Source organism: Bos indicus x Bos taurus, chromosome 15, assembly GCF_003369695.1.
Source record: "Bos indicus x Bos taurus breed Angus x Brahman F1 hybrid chromosome 15, Bos_hybrid_MaternalHap_v2.0, whole genome shotgun sequence".
Taxonomy (NCBI): Eukaryota; Metazoa; Chordata; class Mammalia; order Artiodactyla; family Bovidae; genus Bos; species Bos indicus x Bos taurus.
The window spans coordinates 8,521,064-8,535,569 of record NC_040090.1 but is presented as its reverse complement, the minus strand read 5'-3'; positions in this window follow the sequence as shown (position 1 = coordinate 8,535,569).

Genomic DNA, 14,506 nt, shown 5'->3' with positions numbered 1-14,506 from the left:
GGCAAGGCCATGCTCCCCCTGAGATTCTGAATAGAATCCTGTCCTGCCTCTTCCAAGCTGCTGGCGGAGGCTGTGAAATCCCTGGCTTGCAGCTGCATGGGTCCAAACTCTGCGTCTGTGGTCGCATGGGGCTCTGTGTGTGTGTCCGTCTCTGTGTCTCTCCTCTTTTTCTTATGAAGACACTAGTCATACTACTAGACTTGCCCCCCGCCCCAAACTAAGTATAACCTCTTCTTAACTAACATCATTTGCAAAGACCCAAATTCCAAATAGCATCACATTTATAGGAACCAGGGGTTAGGACATCAAAGTGTCTTTTTGAGAGGGGGACGCAGTTCAACCCACAACACCAAGTAACCACAATGCACTGTGGCAACCATCTTAGATGACTTGAGGGTGGACTTTGGGAAATCAGGCTAAAGACAGCTTTCGGCAAGCAGGGGAATCCAGGATGACTTCCTGGAGGAGGTGGCCTTTCAGCCATGTATTAATAGGTAGGATTTAGACATGCAGCTATGGAGAAAGAAAGGCATTCCGGGCAGAGGGGGATGAAGGAGTGGAAGCACAGAGGAGGGAATTGCAGGGCAGTAATGCTGTCACTCCAGTTACACCCAGGCCTCCCTCCCACCCCCAGCCCCTGCCGCCACATCTTGTTTACCCCACATTCACTCCAGCTCCACCCCATTTTGCTCTTGGCTTTGCTGGAGTTTGGAGGAGAATTGCTGCCTGGGATCGTCATGACATACATCCCTATTCAAGTCCAAACCTGGATTTGTTTTTTTCCAAAGCTGCAGTTAAGAAAAAAAAAATAATAATAAACTCGGTATTTATCAAGCAGCAAACCAGTAGGAAATTATAACCTCTTTAAATAAATATGTATCTAATTATAGGGAAGCACAGTCTACTTTTGTAGCACTGTCAGGATTTCCCCCTGCAAGCAGAGTCTGCAGATAGTATTCCAACCCCCAGGCCCCTGCCCACATCCCACTGGGCATTAACCTCAGAAATACCATCTCAGCTGATCTCTCTGCAAACAGTGGGCCAGGCTGTGCTGAAGTGCCCTGAGCAGGCTTGAGAGGGACCCGGGTCCCCTTTTAGAGTCCCCTGATTAGCACCCAACCACAAAGCCACAATCACCTACCAGCCACCCTAGACTGTCTGGCCTGTCCACAGGTTTCTGCCCAGCATGCATGTCTGGGTTTAGCAGTGGTTCACCCTGCAGAAAAGTCAGGAGTTGCAGACAGCACTAGGTTTAGCCATCTTGGGGGGGAACTCGCACCCGGGCTGTTCCATGTGATGCACTAAGCGTTCCCTCCGAGCCTGCCCACCTTTCATGTTCAAGTCCACAGACGTTTACTGAGCATAGAATGCCGTGTCCACACATGCCGGAAATGAAGTCCACAGAATGCAGAAGGGAACTCAGATCTATGCTGATGGGTGGTAACCTGCAAATACCATCACCCAGTGGGTCTTGGAATTAGTTCCTCCTTTTAGCAAAGATTTACTGAGCATCTATTATGTGCCAAGTACTGCTAAGACACCTGGCTCCCTCCCTCAACTTTCTCGAGTGTTTGCTGGAAGGTCACCTTCTCACTGGGGTCTCCTCTGTCCACCGTCTTGAATACTGTCCCCTTCCTACCCCACTCTGGGCCCACCAGCCCTCCTTTACTCTGTGTGAATTTTTCTCCAGCACTTACCACCACCTAATATATTAGGTGATTTACCTTTTGTCTACTATTTTTGTAAGAGAGTAAGCTCTAATGAGAAAGTGAGCTCCACGGGGCGAGGGTTGGGTGGCCTGGGGTGTTTCCTTTGTGTTTGCTGCCATAGCCCCACTAAGGTCAAGGTTGGGCACATACTAGATGCTTAGTTAGTGTTGGTTGAATTGAACTCAGATCATAGTTTTTGGAGGCAGACACATCAGATTAAATTCCGGTTCAAGGCTGTGTGACACTGGGCTCTGAGTCCCTCTTCACTTTGCTAACGTGGAATATCCACGGTGTCTGGAGAGTCTAGAACAGTGCCCGGCCCACAGATACAACTCCGAAACTGGCAGGCTGGCTTTTGAGGGTCAGGTTTGGAGTGAGAAGTTTGTGGTTCATGGAAGCCTCACCCATCAGGGAGGCCTGGGTTTGAGTTCTGGGGCTGCCACTTCCTAGCTCCGTAACCTTAAGCAAATCACGGAGCCTCTCGGAGCCTCAGCGTCCTGTTTGTAAAGTGGGCCTCAAATCAGCCCTCCTACTGCCCCAGAGAGTCACTGGGATGTGGCACGAGGTGTCCAGGCACAGAGCAGGCATCCAGGCTCAGTAGCCCCCCCTTTCCCTCCTTCCAGGGGGGCTGTGGCGAGCCGGGGAGCAGGAGCCTGCAAAGGCCCAGGACCCTAGGGCAGGGCACCTGGTCGCAGAAGGGCCATTGGCCCCCCAGCCCCCTGCCTATCTGTCCCCTGTTGTGTCTCCACAGTTACCCAGCCTGGGCTTCGCAAGGATGTCTCCAGCTCCCCCACCATCTCAGGCCCACAGTCTCTGCTCTCCCAAGGCGCTGTCTCTCTGCTCACTTTGGCACTGATGGGCTCTAAACACGTCCAAAATTAGAGTATGGCTTCCCCCAGAACCCACAGAAAGTCTCAGGAAGAGGGGTCTCCTGGGGATGGAGGGTTTCTCCAGGAATGGGGGTGGAGGGTTGACTTCCAGGGACTCTGGCTGGCTTTGCAAGAGCAGAGGAAGACCAGGAGGGGCTGCTGCAGCTCTGCAGCTGCCAGTCAAGGAAGAGGGCGGGGCTTGGGCTGGATGGGATTCAGAACAGGCAGGTAGCCATGGCAACCTTTCCTGTCACTCCAAAACAGGAGATGTCCATCTACCTCCTGTGTCTAGGAGAAGCCCCAGAGAGGACTGGTGGGGCCAAGGTCGGTCACTGCTCCCACCTTACTGCCCTAAAGGGGTTGACTCTTTTGAGGATGGTCCTGCCTCCCCATCACTAGCATGGTGTTGGGGTAAAGCCTGAGGCTTGCACAGGAGGCCCTTCAGCAGGCATGGGGGATGGGAGGGGAGGTGACATCACTGCCCACGCTGCAGGAGAGCTGGGAACTTAGGAACAATCTTAAAGTTGGCACTTCTGCCCAAGGCAGGGATGTATCAGTCACCACATGGGTCTGGCTTCCCCACCGCAGCTGGCTTCGTGAGTACCGACTTGAAAACATCCCAGAGCAGCCCTACTCGGGAGGTGATGTGTTCCGGAGTTTAGGACCCTCTTTGGGCTATGGCAGGAAGCAGCAGAGGCCAGGACAGTAGATGCGCACAGGATGGTAGATTAAGTGTATTGATTGAGCATCTGAGGTCTAGTGGGGGAAACACGGGCTTCTCATCTCCTCTGGGAAGGCTGGGTTGGCCACCAAAGCACCGGGTTCATCCTGGGGTTGCTACCTCGTCCTGAGCTCCTCTGCTGGGCACTCTGCTGGGCACTTTGCCTGCACGATCTCATCCCATCCCAGATCAGCCTGAGGGTGCTACTGCCAGGAGCCCCCTTCCGCAGCCAGTGAGGCTTAGCCAGGCCCAGCCAAGCAGCAGACACACCCGAGCAGCAGAGCCGCTTTTAAAGCCAGCTCAGCCCACCTCCCAAGCCCTCTTTGCAGATGAAGAAACCAAGGCCAGGGAAAGCCAAGGCCACTCACTAGGAAATATCAGAGCTGTGAGGCTCTGAGGCCAGGATCCTTAGCTTGGGGTCTATGAACATGGGTGGGAAGAAATACAACTTTATGTTCACTCTCCTCTAACTGAAATTTAGTATTTCCTTCAAGTGCGAATGTAAGCAACACCCCAGTTATAGTAACAGCACCTCTGACTTTGTCACCAGTCGGAATCACAGGTGTTTCCATGTCACTCTCGTGGCAGAGATCCTGAAATACCATCTGTGCTCATTTCTACTCTGAAAGCACAGTGGTTGTGACACCTGACATTGGATCTTGTCACGTAACAGGGATAAGGAAGCACAGTCAGTTCAGTCGCTCAGTCGTGTCCCACTCTCTGCGACCCCATGGACTGCAGCTCGCCAGGCCTCCCTGTCCATCACCAACTCCCGGAGTTCACCCAGACTCACGTCCATCGAGTCAGTGATGCCAACCAGCCATCTCATCCTCTGTCGTCCTCTTCTCCTCCTTCCCTCAATCATTCCCAGCATCAGGGTCTTTTCCAATGAGTCCATTCTTCGCATGAGGTGGCCAAAGTACTGGAGTTTCAGCTTCAGCATCAGTCCTTCCAATGAATATTCAGGACTGATTTCCTCTAGGATGGACTGGTTGGATCTCCTTGCAGTCCAAGGGACTCTCAAGAGTCTTCTCCAACACCACAGTTTAAAAGCATCAATTCTTCTGCGCTCAGCTTTCTCTATAGTCCAACTCTCGCAGCCATACATGACTAATGGAAAAACCATAGCTTTTGACTCTACAGACTTTTGTCGACAAATACATTGCTATAGCCCAATTTAAAATTGTTTGATAACTTTTTTTAAAAAAAGCAACAAAGTTGGCTTGTTTTGTAATCATACATATTTTATGATTTAAAAACATTGCTCTGAGAAAGAGTCCACAGTCTTGACCAAATAGTCTCAGGGGTCATGACATAGAAAAGGTTAAGACAGCCTGCCCCCAGCCTGCGCTCCTAACTACTGACTCATTTCTCCCTTTTCTCCTGACTCCAGCAGAGTCAGAAGCTTGGACTAGCTTGGGGGCTGGCACATTCGGGCAGGCCTGTCCCTCTCCTCCTCTCCCTGATGACTCTCCTCCACATTTTCCCATCCCTTAGCCAGGCAGGAGTTAAAATGCCCAGTTCTCTGGAGAATCCACTCTTCCCTTTTACAACCAAGTCAGGTTTGTGCCAATTTCCAGGCACCAATTACGGGCCAGCTCTCTCAGACCAATTAAAATGTGCAGGTGCCATAATGTCGACATCAACAGTCTGGGGTTATCTCAGCAGATATTTTTCATGAAATATTTATAAGAGACTCTGAGGATTTTAACCCCTTCCATGGCCATGCCTCCCTGTTTCAGCCGGGCTCTTGCAGAATCCTGCAGCAACAGGGATGGGAGGGCAGAGAGGCTGAGAATGACTAGGGTCGGGGAGGAGGGAATAGGACTCCACAGAAGTTCTTTAAAAACAACAAAAAAAAAAGAATCTGCAGACTTGGACTAATCAAGCGCTGGTGTTCTGGAGAGTGCCCTTGTGGGTTCCAGAAGACCCAGGTTTCAGTCTGGACCCTCTGGTGCCCTTGCTGTGTGACCCCAGGCAAGCAGATCACTAGTCCCTTCTGGGTTTCTGTGTCGTCAATTGTAAATGAGAGGAAATGGCCTTCACATAGCTGCAGTGGGAAGTTCACAGCTGAGAGGGTGGGAGAGGCTTTGGAAGGGGTTCCTGCCTGCAGGAGACTCCTCTCCAGCTGCTCTGGCCCCTGAAGCAGGTGACCTGGGCTCTTCAGCTACCAGGAGTGGGGTGTCAAGGGCACAGAGTGAGTGCTGATGAAACGTTTGTGGAATGAACGCATGACTAGACTTGATCACTTTCTAGCTCTGTGACTGGCTGTAAAGGTCTGTCAGTCTCTTCTCCAGTAACAAGGGTTCCTGGTCCCAGACCCTCAGGGTTGTCCTGTGGATGAGTGAAGACCAGGAGGCTCTTAGGAAAGTGCAAAGACTTCCCAGTGCTTATAAGGGTATCGTCTGTGAGCCTGGATGAGCTTTCTGGGGATCTACCAAGGAGGGTCTTGTGAACGGGCAGAGACTGTGCTGCCAGACGGGGCTGCTGACAATACTGTTGCCCGTTTTGCCTGCTTCCAGTCTCCTTGCCCTTGGGTAGCACCCTCCCATGCTGACTCTGGCTTGGCCAGGACTTGCTTTGGCCAATGGAACAGCAGCAGACTTGATGCAAGGCAGGGCTTGAAAAAGCACCTGAGTATTTCCATGTCCCTCTTGCTCCTCTGCCTTGGTCACACAAATATGTCCCAGCTGGCTTGCTGGAAGGATTGAAGAAGACTGTGGAGAAGACTCAAGGCATCTCAGACCAGCCAACAGCCCAGAAGAGCAGGGCTCTCCCCACCTGCGCCTTACCACAGAGAACAGAAGAGTCACCCAGCCAAACTTCAGACTGTGAACACTAACAAATAGCTATTGTTTTAAGTCACTAATTTGGGGGATGATTTGTTACGCAGCAATAGCTAACTGATACAGTGATTATATCTGCCCCACAGCCTCTTTGATCTTTGTACTCTTCTTGAAGAGATAGAACAACATTTTGGTGTCCTCTTCCCTGGGGGTCACCAGGGCCATTGTCCTAACAGAGAGGCAGTTTGCCTAGTGGTGGAGGGTGTGACCTCCAGGCTCAGACAGCGCTGGGATCCCATCCCAGCTGTGGTGAGCTGCAAGTAGTTACTGAGTCACTCTGAGCCTTAATGTCCTCATCTGAAAAAAGCATGGTTCCTTTGCCATAGGGTTGGGATGAGGACTGGAAAAGATATCAGATGTAAAGTGTATGGCACAGAGGAAATGCTCAAAATAACATTTTTTTGTCATTATTTATTTGTGCTGCTTGATGATCAACCCTTCCTTCCCCCACAAAAGCCTCCGTTACTCTCTATCAGCTCGGATTGCCTGTAGGCTTTGCCAGGACCGCCCCCCCACCCCCCGCCACCCCGCCACTCCCTCATCCACAGCAGAAGGAGACAAGCTAAAATCTGCAGCCACGTGTACTTGGTTGGTGCAGATTTCACAAACGCTGTGATTTTTGGCGAGCAGAGCCTACCAGTTGCAGAGGAACAAGCCCTTCTGACAGCACACAAGTTTTAACCACTGCCAAAGCACTGCCACATCCATGCATGCCCATATTTGACAGCTTCACAGGGCTTCCGGGAGATGGTCAGGCCAGGGACTAGTAGCTCCATATTACGGATGGGGACACTGAGGCTCAGAGAGGTTCCCTGACTTACAGGAGCTAGGATTTGGTTTCAGGTTGTCTGGTCGCAGAGGAGACCTGCCTTCTGTCCTGGATGACTCAACCTCTTCCTGAGGGACAAGTCTCAGCCTTGGAGATGCGGGTCTGAGCTCTGGGATCTCTGGATGAGGGGCTATATCTTCACTTTCGGAGTCCTAAAGTTACTTCTGTGGAAATGTGATTTTATTTCCGGAGGGGAAGGTGTCTCATCCTGTCCCTGAGCCCCTGGAATAGTTAGGGAATTATGGTGGGAGATTCCTTTTGTAAAGTCGGGATTTTAAAATTAAAAGCTATTAAGCAGGGTCCTCCCTTTGCACTCGCTGGCACCCCTGACATAGGAAAGCCACCAGCAGTCACAAGGCTGCTCCCTGCCCTGACAGCCCAGCCCCAGGAGGCCCACAGAGCCTGGTTAGGGACGTGGGCACTCTGCCCCTGCCTCTCTCCCTCGTGAACCTTAGCTCACTCCCAGCTCACACGGTGCAAACAGGAGGTGAGGGAACTCTCACCAGTCTCTGTATTTATTCACTCGGAACCTTGGCTTCTGCTCTACTGAAACCCAACTCTGCCCTCTTTCCACCTCTTCTTCCCCCAAAAGTTACTTTCAGAGTTTGCAAAAGAGGCTGGAAGGTTGTCACGGCTTCAGGAAGGTTTGAAACACAATTTAAAAACAAAAGCAAAAACACAGCGCAGCAAGAATATTAAAGAGCCCAGTGGGAAAGGGCGGCGGAAAACAGCTTGTGTTGGCTGATCCCCTTCCAGGGCGGGGTGGAGGGGTGCGGTGGGGTGGCCCGTGAGACAGGCGCAGCTGGAATGAACGTACCACTTGGCCGTCTGGTTTCTTCCCTCGCTGTCCTAAGCGTTTTCCTGTTGCGGCTGGTTCAATTACGGTGTTTCCACCCGTAGAATTTGAGACAGTCGTGAACAAGTGATTGTTACAAAGACCAGACTGTGTGTCGGGATGCAGGGAGGAGGCAGAGGCAGCACCCTTGTTTGCTCTGTGCTTTGCAAACTGGCTCCCAGGGCTCCCAGGCCCCTGGAGCGCCCCGTCCGAGGGCAGAAAAAGGGACTGATCCTCTCAAGCGGGGCCGGGCCAGGGGGTCTAGAGACCCTCAGCCATGAGCACAATGCGTACCCAACCCCAGACCCACGGGAAGGACCTCTGTCCAGGCTTGCCTCACGCTAATATTAGGGTTGTTGCTGCCGCTGCCAGCTTGATCTCTGAGCCATCTCTCTCCTCAACCACAAGGCAGAGCCGCATCTTGAGCTCCCAGAGGACCAGGTTTGGGTGGAGATGCTGAGTCTGATTTCTGACACTTTGCAGGGATGAGCAGAAGGGGCAAGTGTCTAACCAGCAGAGCTCAAGAGAGAGGCCTGGACAAAGGGAGCGCTGAGCCCCTCAGCCAAGCCATGCCTGCACTCCTGGGGAGTGGGCGCTTGTAGGGGTTGGGGAAGGCCCTGGAGGAGGCCCTGGGGTCCTCCGTTCTCTCCTTTAGCCCCTCCAGGTCCCTGCAGCTCCCTGGCGCCGACACACACGGGGGAGCAGGGCACTGAATGACCGCATAGTCACGGCCCTGCGCCTCATATCCTCCTGTGTCCTGAGATCTCCTTAATCTGTGTGTCCATCGCAACCTTCAACCATCAAAGGCCAAAGTTTAAGATTTTTGGAAACTGCCCAGTTGCTATCCTGCTTGCTAAAGCAGGCAGAGCTTCAAGAGGCCCATCCAGACATGGGCTTAGAGCAATTGGCTCTCAAAGTCAGGACCAAGCCTCTTAGAAGGGGCGGCAGCCGCTATGGCCTGAGACCCAGGCCCACTGGCCAGGCCTGCTTCTCTCCCTGTGATGTGGGAGGGAGGAGTCAGCCCCACTGGCTGACCTGGGGTTGGGAGCATCAGCTCCAGGAACAGGACTTTCCTTCAAGGAAAATGAAGGAGCTTCCTGTGGGGGAACAAGGGTTTGGTGAGGGAGCAGAGGAGTCTTGGAAAAGCCCTCGCCTCAGCTGGGATCTCTGAGTTACTCTGAGGTCCTTCTCAAACCTCTGCTCATAAACCTTCAGGCTATGAGTCTGCGGCTCTACAGAATTCATACATCAGATTTTATTATTATTTTTTTTTTTTTGGAGTGACTTCCAGGTGACAGGCATTGTACTTTAGGTGCTGGACACTCAGCAGGTTAGAGAATCCTGCCCTCTTGGAGCTCATGTTCCAGTGAAGAGAGAAGAGAGGTCATCCTGCTTACCCCGAGGTCCTGTCCAGTTCAGTTCAGTTGCCGCTCAGCTGTGTCCGACTCTTTGTGACCCCATGGACTGCAGCACGCCAGGCTTTCCTGTCCATCACCAACTCCCGGGGTTTACTCAAACTCATGTCCATTGAGTCAGTGATGCCCTCCCACCATCTCATCCTCTGTCGTCCCCTTCTCCTCCCACCTTTAATCTTTCCCAGCATTAGGGTTTTTTTCAAATGAGTCAGTTCTTCACATCAGATGGCCAAAGTATTGGAGTTTCAGCTTCAACATCAGTCCTTCCAATGAATATTCAGGACTGATTTCCTTTAGGATGGACTGGTTGAATCTCCTTGCAGTCCAAGGGGCTCTCAAGACTGTGTCCAGCTGTCCCATTTTACAGAGAAGCAAACCCAGAGAGGGAAGGGACTTACCCAGGGTCACACAAGTCCCTGAAGCCAGGTGTCCTGGGCGCTAGCCAGCAGAGCTCCCATCACCCCAGGCTGCTCATAGGAGTTAAAGTAGCTAAACGCACCTCTGAGTCAAGGTTGTTCACCTTGTAATTGGAGGAAAGAGGTAGGTTTGAAAGCCCTGTCAGCAGCTGCTGGCTGCCTCCTTCAGCCAAGGAGCCTGGCAGGAAGCTACTGGCCCCAGAGTCTAAGGTCTCTGCCCCTCTCCCATTGCTGACAGCGCAAGCCAGGGAGGGCCAGCAGGTGATGAAAAAAGGCAGGGGCCAGCTAAGGAGGCGGAGACGGGCCTTCCTTCCAGACTGCCTCTTCAGGCTGGGGCTGAGCCTGGGTCTCTTTCAGCCAGCGGCAGGAATGTCACAGGCCAGTTCCTGAGAAGCCTCTGTTTCCGATCTGAGAGCTGATCCCTGTAGCCGTTACTAGTAGAGACCATATACTAGCATTTTCCCCTGCTTTTGCATTTTACAGCTCAAGGCTCCTCTGAATAGCATTTTCTCCGTTAAATCAGATGTTTTGCAAAAAAAAAAAAAAAAAATGGGGGGGGGGAGTGGAGAAGGGAATCGCAATCACAACCATAAATCATAAGTCACGTTACTGTAAGGGGATGGCTTCCTGGCTTCCTGGGATTGGTGATTCGGTGGCGGTGTGTGGGAAGGCTTGCTATAATGAGGCGACAGGAGAGGCCAGGTCTTCCCAGGGGGTGTCTACTACCAGCCTGATGTTTCACACAGCCCTGCTTCTGGATGACTTCTGCCTCAGGGGGGTTAGCACATTTATTGGAAGACTAGGGGAGGTGGGATGGGGGTATGGCAACAGGGAAAAGTAAATCGCAAGCAGAGAATGGTATTTGTCACCCCAGATGCTGCCTGATGATCCTAAGAAGAGGTGGAGTGCTGCTCAGGATGCCCCACACCCCCAGCTGGGTTTTCAGAGAGTCCTGAGTCTTGGTCCAGAATGCCGTCACACGCCTGTGGGTACCAAGAAGGCCTGTGTGTTCCCATGGCCCATCACACTTGCCTTGGAGCCAGAATCCTTTATGGATGAGAAAACTCTTTGTGGGCATGCGTGGGGGCTCCCGGGCTCTGCCAGCGGCACCTCTGTGATCCAACAAGCTCTCCTCCAAACATAAATAAATCAACAGCAGGAGAACTTAGGGAAACTCAAAGAGGAGAATTTAAAAGAGGGCTCTGGGTATAAACATAAAATATAAAGTGCTATAGCACTTGGGAGAGGGCTTGGGCTCTGAGGAAGAGGAAGAAAAGGGTAGTTATATATCTAAGAATAAGTGGAAGGGCTTACCATTGAGACTTTAGGAAGAAGAACAGAGAGGTTCAGGGACTTGCCCCAGGCCACACAGTGACCTCAGGTCCAAAGGCTCTTTAATCACGCGGTCAAGGATCAGTGATCTTAGTGGCTTAGTCAACAAGATGTACTGAGCACTACAGGTGTCCAGGCCCTGACCTGGGAACCTAGAGGATGAAGATACATCCCTGCCTTCAGACGTTCATAGAACAGCAAGGGAGAAAGGCAGGGTAGCAATTATTGTGTGGGGCAAAGAAATTCATGGTTCATTTTAGATTTATTGCCACGGTTTATTTCCTGAAGGATTTTTGATGCAGAAAATAAAAACCAAAAGCTGTGACAAGGCAGGAACAAAGATTCTGAGGACAATAGTGAAAGAGATAGTCAGGGAGGGAGATTGAGGGCAGAGAAAGGGATGACAGTGGAGGAACTTAGGAGATCTTCCTCTTGATCATGCTTCAGCTTGATCTTGAAAGAAAAATGGGAGTTTGCCCCAAACAGAAAGCTCAGAAGTGCACTCCGAGTGGAGGAGAGAGTCTGTACAAAGGCCCGGAGGTGGGTAGGGCAGGGTGCGCACGTTAACTGCAGATATTCCAAAGGTTGCCACGCCGGGCGGTGAGGAGGTCACTGGGGGAGGTAAGGTCAGCAGAGGCCAAGCTGAAAAGGGTTTTGATGCCTAGGAGTTTAGATTTGATCTCGTAGGCAATGGAGAAGGAGAGACAGATTCTAGGAAGAGATGTCAGAGTGAGGCGGGTATTCTAGAAAGATCCCTCCCATGGTAGAGAAGCTGATGGTGGTAAGAGGCAGCCAGGCGACTTTGACCAGGTGGGAGGGGACAAAGAAGAGTCTTTTGGGACACTGGCAGTGGAGATGGAAGATTTGATGGAGACATTTGATGCAGGGAATTGACAGGGCTTTGGGAGATAAGGAAGGCAGCTTCCCAGCAGCCTCTGAGGCTCCTGCTTAGAGAGGACTCAAGTGGGCAGTGACTGTTAGCCTTCGAGATTCCCGACTTCTGGCCCAGTCTTTCATCGCTGAACCACTCTCTTTCTTTCTCTCTCTGGTTTGCTGTTGTTTAGTCACTAAGTCATGTCTGACTCTTTTGTGACGCCATGGACTGTAGCCTGCCAGGCTCCTCTGTCCACAGGATTTCCCAGGCAAGAATACTGGAATGGGTTGCCATTTCCTTCTCCAAGGGATCTCTCTGACCCAGGGATCAAACCTGCATCTCCTGCATTGGCAGGCGATTCTTTACCACTGAGCCACCTGGGAAGCCCTCTCTCTAGTTTGGAAACCTCATGGCAGGTTGGGGAACCAGTAGATACTGGTGGTAACCCCAGCTCCTCTGTTACCAGCTGTGCAACCTCAGACAAGTCACTTGCCCTCTCTGAGCTTCTGGGCTCAGTGTTCTTACCTGGAAATGGGATACCCTGCAGGCAGGGCTGACTTGAGGATCACTGTCTGTGTGCTTGTTTCAAGCAGGTCCCAGCAGGAAGCAGACAGCTCACTCAAGTTGGGTGACTGGAGAAGAGTTTAATAAAGGGTCTGTTCACGAAGACCTGGGTGGGATGCAGGGAAATCTCAATGAACAGTGCAGTGCCCTGGGGGACTGTGGTTCCCGTTGCCACCCCAGGCCTGTGTGGGGAAGGTTACCTGGCAGGAGCTGTGACCTTCAGTCTAGAAACACAGCGGCTACCCCACTTCCCCATTCATCACTCTATGCCCCAGGAGACTGAGTATCTGTCTCCTCTGGGGTGTGAGCAAGGCAGTGGACCTCCCTAGCCAACAATCAGCTTACCTGAAGGTCAGCATGGACTCACAGTCTTGACTCCAGCCTCCTCACCCAAAACAAATCAGACAGAGAAGCCACGGCAAGATGCTGACACCAAATCAGATTTATTCAAAGCCCTTACCACCAGGACCTGAAATTATCTTTTTCTATGTCCTGTCTCCCTCTACCCTCTTCTTTTCTCTGCTTCCTTGCCTCCTTTCCCCCTCCTTCTTCCTCTTCTTTTTTTCCTTTTCTCTCCTCTCTGTCTTTCCACCTCCCACTTTTGACCTCCTTTAATAGCCAACACCTCAAAAGAGCCACTCTTCAGTCAGAATTGCTCTTGCTTTTTGCTTGCTAATTTCATTATTTTACTTGTCTTTACATTTCAAGGCGCTTGATGGGTCTATTACAGAGTGTTTCATTTACTAGATGGATTTACTGCCCTCACTTTTGACCCAACATTTGTGGCCCCTGGCCCCGAGGGAGAGGGGTGTGCAGTTAGTTGTTTGGGTATTGGGGCCCTGAAAGCTCTGGAAACCATGTCCAACAAACAGAGGCTCCTAGGACCTCCTGGGAGTGAGAGGCTTGGTATTCTATTTGCACTTGGAGTACAGCATAGGGCCTGTCTGCCCATGGCCTGGCCCATCTAGTGGGATGGCGGTGGGACCCAGGGGTGAGCAGCTGCGCTGTGTGTGCTGGGAGAGGGTGAGCTCAGCCAGGGCAGGAGCAGTGTTTCAGGCGGCCAAGGTAAGATGGGACCAACCAGATGGAACCTACTGTGTCCTAGGGAACCGGGCAAGGGGTCTCACACCCTGCGTGGCTCACGTTGGCCCCACACGGTACTTCTCACTTTATAGATGAAGACAGCGAGGCTTCTGTCTGTGATTAGCCCTGTGAGGAATATGGAGCACGTAGAGTAAGGTCAACAGCCTTATCAGTCGGTATCCACCATGTGCCTGGCCCCGGACGGTGATGAGGAAGACCATGCTCACCTCACCTAATTCCAGGAGGGAGCAAACGAAGCTGGAGGTCAGAACCCCGGGATGTCAGGGCTGGGGACTTCTCAGGAGTCTTCTAGAAACCCAGCGTCTCCACTGAACAGATGGGCAGCTGAGGCCCAAGGGGAAGAAGTGTCTTCCCCAAGCCGCACGGTGAGTCTTCTTGCAGCGCCTCACAGCGTTGCTTCTGCAGGAAGTCTGTTCTGCTTCTAGACTCCCTTGTTTGGAAGTTGATTTTTATTCCCCTACTTAAACAATTAAGCTTTAATACACCAAAAACAGATCATTATCCTCCTAAGGTTTAAAAAGCAAGATTACTATTTGTAACACAAGCAATTAGCTACCTTCTGGTGTTTCCATACTTCTTTCTTCCCCCAAAGGACTGAACTCTGGGGAAGCTGCAGGTTAGGGGTGACAGCCAGAGCCGGCAAACGGAAATACTGGGGTCTTGGAGGCAGAAATGCTCCAGGAAGGCAGGGAAGTGTGCCGAGGTTGGTGGCATGAAGCCGTGCAGATGAGGAGACCTTCTCTTCGGGGTGCCAGCTTGGCTCCGCCGGTCCTAGAACATTCCTTTCCCGGCTGCTGCCTGAGCTGCGTCCCTGCACCAGTGGCATAGGATGGCCGCTCACCTCCCGGGATGACAAGTGTGTAAGTCAGCTGTGGCAGCCTAGGTGGGTTCCTCCTACAGAGGACCTCAAAAGGCCCTGTGAGCCCCCTGCATTTAGATGAAATTTATGATGTTTTTTCATAGTTCTGTAAGGAGGATCCCTAGATTTCATC